The sequence below is a fragment of the Salminus brasiliensis genome, chromosome 7, assembly GCF_030463535.1.
Source record: "Salminus brasiliensis chromosome 7, fSalBra1.hap2, whole genome shotgun sequence".
Taxonomy (NCBI): Eukaryota; Metazoa; Chordata; class Actinopteri; order Characiformes; family Bryconidae; genus Salminus; species Salminus brasiliensis.
In genome coordinates this window covers 18,687,706-18,697,512 of record NC_132884.1, presented here as the reverse complement: position 1 = coordinate 18,697,512, position 9,807 = coordinate 18,687,706, and the positions used below count along the sequence as shown (strand labels likewise).

Below are 9,807 nucleotides of genomic sequence, written 5' to 3'. Positions count from 1 at the left end.
TCACATGCATGACAATTTGAAAAAACTTTCAAAACGGATAAAATAGTGTTGATCGCAGACCTGACATGAAAAAAAAGACCCAAAAAATTAAAATCCACCCAAATCTGACAAAAGTTGAAAAAGTGCAAAAAACTCTAAAAATGCACAAAACAGGGTAAAACGCTCACAAAGCATGAAATACACCCCAGATGCATCAAACTGCATCACATGCATGACAATTTGAAAAAAGTTTTAAAACGGACAAAAAGTGTTGACCGCGGACCTGACGTAAAAAAAAGACCCAAAAAATGAAAATCCACCCAAATCTGACAAAAGTTGAAAAAGTGCGAAAAACTCTAAAAACGCACAAAAAAGTTTGAAAACGCTCAAAAAGCATGAAATACACCCCAGATGCATCAAACTGCATCACTTGCATGACAATTTGAAAAAACTTTTGAAACGGATAAAAAGTGTTGACCGCGGACCTGACGTTAAAAAAAAGACCCAAAAGATGAAAATCCACCCAAATCTGACAAAAGTTGAAAAAGTGCAAAAAACTCTAAAAACACACAAAAAAGGGTTAAAACGCTCACAAAGCATGAAATACACCCCAGATGCATCAAACTGCATCACATGCATGACAATTTGAAAAAAGTTTTAAAACTATCAAAAAGATGTTGACCTGACGTGAAAAAAAAGACCCAAAAAATTTAACTCCACTCAAATCTGACAAAAGTTGAAAAAGTGCAAAAAACTCTAAAAACGCACAAAAAAGGGTGAAAACGCTCAAAAAGCATAAAATATGCCCCAGATGCATCAAAATGCATCACAAGTATGAAAATTTGAAATAACTTTTAAAATGCGCAAAAAGTGTAGACCGTGGACCTGACGTAAAAAAAAAGACCCAAAAAATGAAAATCCACTCAAATCTGACAAAAGATGAAAAAGTGCAAAAAACTGTAAAAATGCACAAAAAAGGGTGAAAACGCTCAAAAAGCATAAAATATGCCCCAGATGCATCAAAATGCATCACTTGCATGAAAATTTAAAAAAACTTTTAAAAGGCACAAAAAGTGTAGACCGCGGACCTGACGTGAAAAAAAAGACCCAAAAAATGAAAATCCACTCAAATCTGACAAAAGTTGAAAAACTGCAAAAAACTCTAAAAACGCACAAAAAAGGGTGAAAACGTTCAAAAAGCATAAAATATGCCCCAGATGCATCAAAATGCATCACTAGCATGAAAATGTGAAAAAACTTTTAAAAGGCACAAAAAGTGTAGACCGTGGACCTGACGTGAAAAAAAAGACCCAAAAAATGAAAATCCACTCAAATCTGACAAAAGTTGCAGAAGTGCAAAAAATGTTAAAAACGCAAAAAAAGGGTGAAAACGCTCAAAAAGCATAAAATATGCCCCAGATGCATCAAAATGCATCACTTGCATGAAAATTTGAAAAAACTTTAAAAACGCACAAAAAGTGTAGACCGCGGACCTGACGTGAAAAAAAAAGACCCAACAAATGAAAATCCATTCAAATCTGACAAAAGTTGAAAAAGTGCAAAAAACTCTAAAAACGCACAAAAAGGGTGAAAACGCTCAAAAAGCATAAAATATGCCCCAGATGCATCAAAATGCATCACTTGCATGAAAATTTGAAAAAACTTTTAAAACGCACAAAAAGTGTAGACCGTGGACCTGACGTAAAAAAAAAAGACCCAAAAAATGAAAATCCACTCAAATCTGACAAAAGATGAAAAAGTGCAAAAAACTCTAAAAACGCACAAAAAAGGGTGAAAACGCTCAAAAAGCATAAAATATGCCCCAGATGCATCAAAATGCATCACTTGCATGAAAATTTGAAAAAACTTTTAAAACGCACAAAAAGTGTAGACCGCTAACCTGACGTGAAAAAAAAGACTCAAAAAATGAAAATCCACTGAAATCTGACAAAAGTTGCAGAAGTGCAAAAAATGCTAAAAACGCACAAAAAAGGGTGAAAACGCTCAAAAAGCATAAAATATGCCCCAGATGCATCAAAATGCATCACTTGCATGAAAATTTGAAAAAACTTTTAAAACGCACAAAAAGTGTAGACCGCTGACCTGACGTGAAAAAAAGACCCAAAAAATGAAAATCCACTCAAATCTGACAAAAGATGAAAAAGGGCAAAAAACTCTAAAAACGCCCAAAAAAGGGTGAAAACGCTCAAAAAGCATAAAATATGCCCCAGATGCATCAAAATGCATCACTTGCATGAAAATTTGAAAAAACTTTTAAAACGCACAAAAAGTGTAGACCGCTGACCTGACGTGAAAAAAAGACCCAAAAAATGAAAATCCACTCAAATCTGACAAAAGATGAAAAAGGGCAAAAAACTCTAAAAACGCCCAAAAAAGGGTGAAAACGCTCAAAAAGCATAAAATATGCCCCAGATGCATCAAAATGCATCACTTGCATGAAAATTTGAAAAAACTTTTAAAACGCACAAAAAGTGTAGACCGCTGACCTGACGTGAAAAAAAGACCCAAAAAATGAAAATCCACTCAAATCTGACAAAAGATGAAAAACTGCAAAAAACTCTAAAAACGCCCAAAAAAGGGTGAAAACGTTCAAAAAGCATAAAATATGCCCCAGATGCATCAAAATGCATCACTAGCATGAAAATTTGAGAAATTTTTTAAAAGGCACAAAAAGTGTAGACCGCGGACCTGACGTGAAAAAAAAGACCCAAAAAATGAAAACCCCCTCAAATCTGACAAAAGTTGCAGAAGTGCAAAAAATGTTAAAAACGCAAAAAAAGGGTGAAAACGCTCAAAAAGCATAAAATATGCCCCAGATGCATCAAAATGCATCACTAGCATGAAAATTTGAGAAAATTTTTAAAACGCACAAAAAGTGTAGACCGCTGACCTGACGTGAAAAAAAAGACCCAAAAAATGAAAATCCACTCAAATCTGACAAAAGTTCAAAAAGTGCTAAAAACTCTAAAAATGCACAAAAAAGGGTGAAAACGCTCAAAAAGCATAAAATATGCTCCAGATGCATCAAACTGCATCACTTGCATGAAAATTTGAAAAAACTTTTAAAACGCACAAAAAAAGACCCAAAAAATGAAAATCCTCCCAAATCTGATAAAAGTTTAAAAAGTGCTAAAAACTCTAAAAACGCCCAAAAAAGGGTGAAAACGCTCAAAAAGCATAAAATATGCCCATGATGCATCAAAATGCGTCACTTGCATGAAAATTAAAAAAAACTTTTAAAAGGCACAAAAAGTATAGACCGCGGACCTGACGTGAAACAAAAGATTTTCTCTTGCATGAAAATTTAAAAAAACTTTTAAAAGGCACAAAAAGTGTAGACCACGGACCTGACGTGAAAAAAAAGACCCAAAAAATGGAAATCCACTCAAATCTGACAAAAGTTGAAAAAGTGCAAAAAACTCAAAAAACGCACAAAAAAGGGTGAAAACGTTCAAAAAGCATAAAATATGCCCCAGATGAATCAAAATGCATCACTAGCATGAAAATGTGAAAAAACTTTTAAAAGGCACAAAAAGTGTAGACCGTGGACCTGACATGAAAAAAAAGACCCAAAAAATGAAAATCCACTCAAATCTGACAAAAGTTGATAAAGTGATAAAAACTCAAAAAATGCACAAAAAAGGGTGAAAACGATCAAAAAGTTTAAAATATGCCCCAGATGCATCAAAATGCATCACAACCATTAAAATTTGAAAAAACTTTTAAAACGCACAAAAAGTGTAGACCGCTGACCTGACGTGAAAAAAAAGACCCAAAAAATGGAAATCCACTCAAATCTGACAAAAGTTGAAAAAGTGCAAAAAACTCTAAAAACGCCCAAAAAAGGGTGAAAACACTCAAAAAGCATAAAATATGCCCCAGATGCATCAAAATCCATCACAACCTTGAAAATTTGAAAAAACTTTTAAAACGCACAAAAAGTGTAGACCGTGGACCTGACGTGAAAAAAAAGACCCAAAAAATGAAAATCCACTCAAATCTGACAAAAGTTGATAAAGTGATAAAAACTCAAAAAATGCACAAAAAAGGGTGAAAACGATCAAAAAGTTTAAAATATGCCCCAGATGCATCAAAATGCATCACAACCATTAAAATTTGAAAAAACTTTTAAAACGCACAAAAAGTGTAGACCACGGACCTGACGTGAAAAAAAAGACCCAAAAAATGGAAATCCACTCAAATCTGACAAAAGTTGAAAAAGTGCAAAAAACTCTAAAAACGCACAAAAAAGGGTGAAAACGCTCAAAAAGCATAAAATATGCCCCAGATGCATCAAAATGTATCACTTGCATGAAAATTTGAAAAAACTTTTAAAACGCACAAGAAGTGTAGACCTGACGTGAAAAAAAGACCCAAAAAATGAAAATCCACCCAAATCTGACAAAAGTTGAAAAAGTGCTAAAAACTCAAAAAACGCACAAAAAAGGGTGAAAACGCTCAAAAAGCATAAAATATGCCCCAGATGCATCAAAATGTATCACTTGCATGAAAATTTGAAAAAACTTTTAAAACGCGCAAAAAGTGTAGACCGCGGACCTGACGTGAAAAAAAGACCCAAAAAATGAAAATCCACTCAAATCTGACAAAAGTTGAAAAAGTGCAAAAAAACTAACGTGAAAAAAAGGACCCAAAAAATGAAATGACTTCCACAGCGGACACTGACACGCCACAGCGGTACTGGCAAAATGTTTTGGAAGCTCAGACTTTCTGCAGGAGGAACTACACTGATCTGGTCAGGCATCAGAGATCAGGACCAGAATGAAGAAGTGAAGATTAAAGGGATGACCAGCAGCAGTTATTTCTGGATCGGCCTGCTGCCTGATGACTGGGAGTGGACTGATGTAGGACCCTCTGCTTACAGAAACTGGGGGGGTTTTCAACCTTAATCATCACCATTGCTAAAGTGTACACAGCTGAGAAATGGGAAATAGGAAACAGTGCCATGCAGTAATGCTGTTTCTGCTGCTCTGTGCTACAACAGTAAGTCCTGCCTTCACACACACTCTACATCTCTCAGCAGTGTCCAGTACCATCAATATAACACACCTTACCTAATTCAGTGTCTTTTCTGTCTCTATCAGTGTCTGTAAATGTCAGTGCTGACTGTATTAGAGGGGGGAGCGCTCTGGACTACAGTAAGAAAGGTAACAGGACTGGTCAATATTGTAGAAGTTATTACTGAATATTAAAGAACAACATCAAGTTAATATGTTATTTCAAACTGAACGCTAGATCACATGGTCAAGTAACTTCTTATTAAACACTCTCACATTTACATACATCACACCTACACCTGTCATTTCCGTTCTGCTCCATTAACTAGAGAACATTTCTCCAGTCTTTTCTCCTGCAGAACAAAGTCGTCTCAGAACTTTCCATCTCATTGAGACAAACATGACTCAGACTGAAGCTCGAGCAGCTTGCAGAGCCAACTACACTGACCTGGTCACTGTGTACGATGTGGAAGACACCACTGCACTGATTAATCTGACTGGTATTGGTTCTGCCTGGACTGGTCTGTACCGGAATCAGTCCAGTACTAAATGGTCTAGTGGTGATGAAGCTACATTCAGTGCTCTGACAGGAGACTGTGGGGCAGAGCCGTGCTGTGCTGCTATGAAGGCTGATGGTTTTTGGGAAAGTCTTCAGTGCACAGAGAAAAGGAATTTCATGTGTTATAAACAAGGTAAAAACTGCCTTAACAGAAAAGCTAGCACACGCTTTTATTACCTCAAGGCTAGATTGCTGTAATGCACTACTGTCAGGTTGTTCCAGCAGGAACGTCAATAATTTCAGCTGGTTCAATGCTGCAGCCAGGGTCCTTACTAAAACTAGAACATTTCACTATATCAGTCCAGTTCTATCAGCACTTCATTAGCTCCCAGTTAAATTCCACATTGAATACAAAATTCTTCTGTTAACATATAAATCCCTACATGGCCTCGCTCCTGAGTACCTACGGACCTTACTACATATTACGAACCATCAAGATTACTTAGATGTCAGGATGCTGGACTCGCTTACTCGTTCCCAAAATTCAGAAAAGCTCAGCAGGGGAAGAGCCTTTTCTTATAAAGCCCCCTAACTCTGGAATAACCTTCCAGATAATGTTTGGGACTCAGACACAGTCTCAATCTTTAACTGTAGTCTGAAAACTCATCTGTTTAGTTTAGCTTTTGGTAATTAATGTTTCCCCTTAGATCACGTGTCAAACTCGTGGCCCGCCGTGTCATTTGTTGTGGCCCGCAAGATCTTAAAAGATCTGCTTAATGCTGTCGCTTCACGGGTAACATAATTGGCATGAATTGTGGGAAATGGAGTTTATTGTCAATGCATGCTTTTAGACTAATTCTAAAGCGTGCATTGACCTTAAACTACATGTCCCCACAATGCATGCAGATTATGCTTTTTTCAAGTGGAATTACAGCTACAATAAGCTACAAATATGATCCCAAAATGTCCAGGAAAAGAAAAATTGATGCAGATGGAAGACCGTTTCAAGAGGGATGGGAAGGCGAATACATGTTTGTGCTTCAAGGAGAAAAAACGGTATGTCTTTTGTGTTATGAGACGGTGGCAGTTGTCAAGGAGTACAATTTACGTCGGCACTTTGATCCCAAACACGGAGCTAAGTATGCCAAAGTTAGCCTTCAAAAAAGCAACAAATTGTACAAGAATTAAAAGGCAAATTGCGATCGCAGCAGAATATGTTCACAAGAGCTACGGCCCAAAACGACGCAGCAGTGAAAGCTAGCTTTATTGTAGCTGAAGAAATCGCTCGCGCGTCTAAGTCTTTTTCAGAGGGTGCATTTTTGAAGCAGTGTATGCTGAAGGTCTGTGAGCAGGTGTGTCCCGACCAGATACAGACATTTAAAAATGTCAGTTTATCAAGAAACACCATCGCGGAGCGAATTAAGGAACTCGCAGGAAACCTGGCAACACAGCTGGCCGCAGAGAGGCGCAACTACCAAACCTTTTCATTAGCGCTTGATGAAAGCACAGATAGCACGGATACAGCGCAGCTATCCATTTTCATTAGAGGCGTGAAGTCGGACCTCTCTGTCACTGAGGAGCTGTTGGATATAGCTGCCATGCATGGGACCACAACGGGATGGGACATTTTCGATGCGGTGGAGAAGTCCTTAAATAAAAATGCATTGCCCTGGGAAAATTTGGTTGGATTAACCACAGACGGCGCACCTGCAATGTGTGGAGGAAAATTGGGCTTGGTTGGACTAATGAAAGAGAAAATGCAGAAGAGTAACTGTCACGCGCACCTTATAACTTATCATTGCATTATCCATCAAGAGGCTTTGTGTGGGAAGGTGCTGGGGATGGATGATATAGTAACCACTGTCATGAACACCCTGAACTTCATTCGGGCGCGTGGCCTGAATCACCGTCAGTCCAGCTGTTCTTGCAGGAGATGGGCTCGGAGCACGGAGACGTGCCGTACCATACGGAGGTGCGGTGGCTGAGTAGGGGCAAAGTCCACAAATGATTTTTTGAGCTTAGGAAGGCATTGCTCTTTTCATGCAGGGTAAAGGAAAACCCATGTCCGAACTGTAAGTTCCAAACTGGCTGTGTGACTTTGCGGTGTTGTGCGACATTACCGAACATCTTGCCCAACTGAATCAGAAGCTTCAGGGACGCAAACAAGTCATCACGCAGATGTCCGACATGATCACTGCTTTCCAGCGTAAACTTGATCTATGGATGTGCCAGGTGAAGCAGGACAATCTTGCCCACTTTCCTGTTTGTCAGAGCATCTCAGCCTCATTTCCCGGCAGTTTTTCATGTGCTCAGTTGGCTACCAAACTGAACCGGTTAACGAATGAGTTTGATCGGCGCTTTTGTGACTTTAGAGCCCAGCAGTCAGGCTTTGCCATCTTTGCCAATCCCAGCACCTTCACATGGAGCTAATCGAGCTTCAAAGTGATCGTTACCTAAGAGCAGAGTTCCAGGATGCTGCTTTTAGCAGACTTTTACTGTCTGCTTCCCCCTGATTTGATGCCACAGCTTCAACTTCATGCTGCCTGTGTTTTGTCCATGTTTGGGAGCACCTATCTGTACGAACAGATGTTTTCAATGATGAATCTCAACAAAAACAAGCACAGATCACAGTTTTGTGTTTATTATTTTCAGAACATGATCAATGGATGAGGATGGTGGAGAGTGGGTCCACTTGGTGTGTTCAAGGACAGGCAGCATCTCCTAATCAACTCCACCTAAATACTTGACCAATATAGTGAACTGAGACACCCTGTTTAGTACATATACTACTTTATATGTGTAGCAGTGTATTTAGTGTTTACACAGGTTTATGTGTTTTTGCAGACAAATGTTTACTGTAATCAAACCATCTGTCATTAAGTGTATGTATGACCTCTGCAAGGGTGTGTGCAGCCATTTGTGTTTTGTAAAATGCCACATCTGTTACACATGTTCTTAGCAGCTCACAGTTGTTGGTTGTATTGTTATTCTGCCCCTTTCAATTGTGACAAAGTTTTGAGTTAGTTAATGTCATAACTTGTGTTTGATGATATTTTTCTTTATTCACTTGGATAGTTTGATCGTTGATTGATGGAGTAATACGAGTTTCTTAACCTGACAAATTAACAGGATTTATGTTATGTTAACAGAGTAACAAGCAAACATATTTTTCATCTATTCAAATATTTATAAGTTGAATAAGTAATAAATTCAGAGTTATTTAACATTAAGGAGTACTAATATTTATTCTACATTACATTTGGTTGCATTTAATTACATTTATACTGTCTTACAGTTACATCTGGCCCTTTGAGGGCAACCATTATGGTGATGTGGCCCTCTGTGAAAATGAGTTTGACACCCCTGCTATAGAGCTTTCGCTAACACTTAGGAGCCTAAGACACTGTATCAGATGGTAAAGATGTAATTGATGTGATAATAAATATCTATTTTTTACTCTTATTATGATGCTTGAGTTGGCTGTATGAGCTTCTTTTTTGATCTTAACTGGTGTAGCAGTTATTTTAACTGCTCACTCACTTCTGTTAATGTCTGTTAGCAGGTATTTGCTGATAGACACTGACAGAAGTGAGAACCCAGAAATGTGAAAAGGGCCCATCCACAAAGTGCAGGGTGCAGCATGTGTTTGTATGTGGTGGAGGTGTGATGAGACCTTCCTTTATTAGTCCCACAGTGGGGAAATTCACAGTGTCACAGCAGCAAAAAGATAGGGATAGCAAGACACACACTTAAGATTATATATACAATATAAATAATAACAGTCAAAACAATTGACACACATTGACCCTCGATTGCACATGAGAATGGGAGATATTGCGCATTGTAATGTTTATGTGAATGAGCTCTTTATCCTAATTAAAAAATGTACAGATAAATGTATCCTCCGCATTTGACCCATCTGTGGTCGTGAACACACACACACTAGGGGCAGTGAGCACACACACACCTAAAGCAGTATATATTACATTAACAGTTTCCACATTTTTCAACAGTTTTCTTTTACATTTTACTTACCTTGCTTATCTTTGTCGCCGTGTGTTCACAGAGTTGAGGAGAGACACGCCTAATTTAGGGGGGCCGTAGGGGGGTCCAAATGTGTTATGGGAGGGGCACTGGGCCCCTCTCGGCACCCCCCTAGAACCGCCACTGGTTGGTGAAGTCCTTAATAATCCTCCTCGGCTCCTCAAATAGTAACTGGTGAATAATTCTTTATCTTCAATAAATGGATGATCGTTTTAAATCTGCATGGTGGAGTGGAGAGTTAGAATTAGA

The 9,807-nt window shown here is 38.3% G+C and overlaps 1 pseudogene; it reads left to right on the top strand.

Moving 5' to 3' along the window:
- The first annotated feature begins 6,477 nt into the window (after positions 1 to 6,477).
- Positions 6,478 to 8,184, top strand: LOC140559616 (general transcription factor II-I repeat domain-containing protein 2-like; annotated as a pseudogene).
- The last annotated feature ends 1,623 nt before the right edge of the window (positions 8,185 to 9,807 follow it).